Below are 3,663 nucleotides of genomic sequence, written 5' to 3'. Positions count from 1 at the left end.
GAAAGTTTATTGTTAAAAAAGTTATACCAGTAGATGATTGGGTTACAATGATGCAAGAAGCATATGCATTGAAGGTACAAGGTAAAGTAGCTTATGTTCAACCATATATTCCTATGAAGCAACCATTTGTTTTGATAATGCAATATAAGTGGATGTCAAACATGTGTATTCGCCTTTATATGTTGCGGATTGCACCAAATGAGCATGGTGTCGGCATCCCATTGTGGTACATGCTTTGCACCAATGATGCGGGATCTCAACATGAAGAACTCGCGCTAGAAATGACATTAAAGATCGTATTTGAAAGAATGGAAGGTGTAATACCTAAAGCCTTGGTAATAGATAAGTCTTGGACTGAATACAACTCATTGAAAAAAGTTATTGAAGCTCATTCAGGTTGTTGGGAGATGGTGAATGACCGTAAACGACAACAAACAACTTGCTTGATTTTGCTATGTTCGTTCCATGTGAAGAAGGATTGGGTTGACCATCTATTTCCAAAAGTACAAGGCATGGAAAGAGCTTTTCGCTTTTAAAATTTGTATATCAAATGACATGTTAGTTTTTGTAATCTTATGGCATATGACATACATCTTTAAAAAATGCCAGTCAAAAAACTTTGATACTAACCCGTCAAATTTAGGCCCTGGGTGGGGCATACAAGGATCGAAAGTGGGTTCGTCTACCGAGATGTATCAAGGTTAAATGTATGCATTGTAATTCTTTGGTGCTAATATTCGGTAAAAACCAAACATCACATTGCAATCATTGTGATAGCACGTTGCCTTTAAATCATAATCATGGTGATATATTCAATTGTTGTGAAAGCTTTGAAGGGCCAACGTATATGGATTGATGATGGGGTAGGGTGCATAACAAGTGCTACAATTGTTGCTATTCACTACTCAAATGGTGTGGGAGAACACTGGTTCACAATAACAAATTGCAATGGAGTATCTCTCACTAATATTTATGCTTCAAAGTTTGAATTCTTGCTACATAGATTTGTTGTTTAAACATATTTGTTCGGACTTTGGTGTGATTCAGTTTTGCCAAGTTTGATTCCATTCTTAAATTTATATTTTTATTCATTTGCATATTCATATTTGTACATTGTTGAATGGTAACCTTGTTTGGCTTCTTTTATAGGGTCCATGGACATGAGATGATGTTGATGCCTTTTTGCAAGTAGGGAGGTTGACTCGATTATTGTCTCTTAAGTTTCAACTTCTGTAAATACACAAACTCAAATATTGTATCTTTAGTTTGAACTTGTAAATACACAATCTCCCATATTGTATCTTCAGTTTTTACTTGTAAATATACATTCTCCCATATTGTATCTTCAGTTTCAACTTCTGTAAATATTCAAACTTGAATATTGTATCTTCAGTTTCAACTCTTGTAAATACTCAAACTCAAATATTATATCTTCGTGTTATGTAATGGTTTTATGCGTTAATGGAAAATTTATTTTAATTGTCTTCACTTTGTATCTTCACTTTTGATTAAGTTCTTAGTGTTCTTAGTCTTCAAAAATTGGTTCATTTGCCCTATTGGTTTTGCATGAACATTTTGAAACAATAGCAGACAACATGTCGTGTATATAGCTAGTGTTGTTTTATTGACCGGATAAGAAGCTTATTCTGTGGTTATCTACATAACGTATCACATCCCAACTCCCTAATTTTCAATCATCTTGAATCTTTGAACTTTGTTTTCATTGATTACAGTTTGCAATACAAATGCATTCTTCTACTGTTCTATTTTGTTCTAAATTGAGCCTTGATGAGTTACCAAAACCCCATATCTGAAGTTTTATTGATACGATTTTTTGTTTGCATGTAGTGAGATCTACTACGTCTACTATACATCATTATTGTTTTTTATCGTGCCTATAAATGAGGTTATTATAATATAGTTTCGATAAACATTATGGTATAGCTCGTGGTTTTATCCTTGATTTGGCATTTTTCCACATAAATCAGAGAAGATAGTACTCTATTACCAAAAGGGTAGTTCCCAAATTACACGCTAGCTCTTTACAAAGGATTTCCACCGTTTATATACATAGGACTTTTAGTCCGTTACACACCTAGCATGAACTGTTACATGCATTTCTTTAATGCTTCTAATAATATATTCTATTTGTCTAAGTATTAGGTCCGACGGACAACACTTGGCACGCTTGTGGGACAGTGCCCTGGCACGTCGAACCTGTCCCTCTACTCATCGTTCGAAATGTCCACGATGTTTCACTCTGTCCGTACGGCTTGGTCTGGAAACGGTGTGACGTCCGCAGGTGCTTCGTTATTCTGCTCGACCGGCTCCTCAAACTACGTGTCGTCCATTTCACCATGTTCGGCCGGTGTGTGAGTTTCCATGTTGTCATCTGTACTCCGCATGATCAGGGCCAGCTCCTTTGGTTTGATGTCCGAATCATTCGTCCACGGTTCTAGGGTGGGCTCTTTAGTCTGTGGGCAAGGGGTCGGACGGAGCTCTTCCCTGTCCGTTTCTTCCATAGCATTGACAGGCATAGTGGTCACCTCTGAAGGGTTGTTTGAATTGGGCTAAGGCTCAGCTTGTTCAGCGGAATCACTGTTTGGTACTGCAATTGTCTCCGTCCTCTATTGTTCGCTACTAACCTCCATTAGCCGGTGGAAAATGTCTTCCTGACTTTCCCTGAAATCTTCCAATAGTTGCGTGAGTGCTTTAGAGTGCTAGTCTGCTAACGTGTGATAGTTCTACGTGAGGTCTTCGCGTACTACCGCAATGCTTTCCTCATTGAGCTTGTGGACGCCTCTGCCTTCTTTTCATCGGTTCTCCCAGTTCACCCGGTAGGTGTGCAAATCTGCTGCTTGCATTGCCCATGCCATCCATCCTTTGTCCAATGCCGCTTTCAACTGTGTCGTAAACCACTCACAATTTTTTTGAAGAAGGACGCGTACATTGTCCGTTATTGTTTGGGGGCAGGTGTGCACGTCGTCCAGGGCTTTCTTGAGGTTTTCGACTTTACGTTTATTGGCCGTAGCCTATTCCTCATAGAGGCTCTTCATTTTCGTCCATATCTAGGATTCTTTCAAGTGTATTTCCTCGAGTAGGCCCATTTCATTGTTCAGGCGGACATCTACCTGATGCTTTAGTTCCTGTTCCTGCACGAGCTGCTCATCGTACCATGCCTTCTTTCATTCCAATAACTCTTGAAGCCCCGTGATAATGGCTTCTGTCTTTTGGGCTTCCTCACGCAACTTCTTGTTTTCTTCTTTTGTGTGGGTATGCGCCACTCTCTCTGCCTCGAGCTTATCCTCTAGTGCTTTCACCACCCTACATCCTTTTGCCCGGACATCCTTTTCTCTGTCTGATGATTGCCGCAGTTCCGCGCGAAGGCGGTCAATCTCGGACTCAGCTAATTGCGTAACTCTTTTTTCTTTGGCGCAATGGCGGTTTGTGCTTCGACTTCCTCTCGTAAAGTCATTGATGTGTCATCGCTGGATGCCAGTCTCGGGTTTTGCTACGCCGTAGTTGTGCTGCGTTCTAATTCCGCAATGTGCTCTTGGGCCTTCTATAGTTGGGTTTGAGACAGAGCTTGACTATTTTCCAGACATTCTTATTTTTGATAGCCATATCTTTGGATCCCAATTTTGACTGTGGCCAACTCCCTAT

General features: G+C 39.9%; 1 long non-coding RNA gene across 1 annotated transcript; it reads left to right on the top strand.

Annotated features, from left to right (window-relative positions):
• The first annotated feature begins 1,272 nt into the window (after positions 1–1,272).
• On the top strand, positions 1,273–1,495 carry LOC147849971 (uncharacterized). The gene is made up of 2 exons (XR_015531713.1): positions 1,273–1,306; positions 1,394–1,495. It is a non-coding gene; the product is annotated as an uncharacterized LOC147849971 (long non-coding RNA).
• The last annotated feature ends 2,168 nt before the right edge of the window (positions 1,496–3,663 follow it).

Source organism: Azolla caroliniana, unplaced genomic scaffold (assembly GCF_043228905.1).
Source record: "Azolla caroliniana isolate FFs.n. ecotype wild unplaced genomic scaffold, voAzoCaro1.0.p SCAF_22, whole genome shotgun sequence".
Classification (NCBI taxonomy): domain Eukaryota; kingdom Viridiplantae; phylum Streptophyta; class Polypodiopsida; order Salviniales; family Salviniaceae; genus Azolla; species Azolla caroliniana.
The sequence above is the reverse complement of the archived record's forward strand: the minus strand, read 5'-3'. Positions and strand labels throughout refer to the sequence as shown.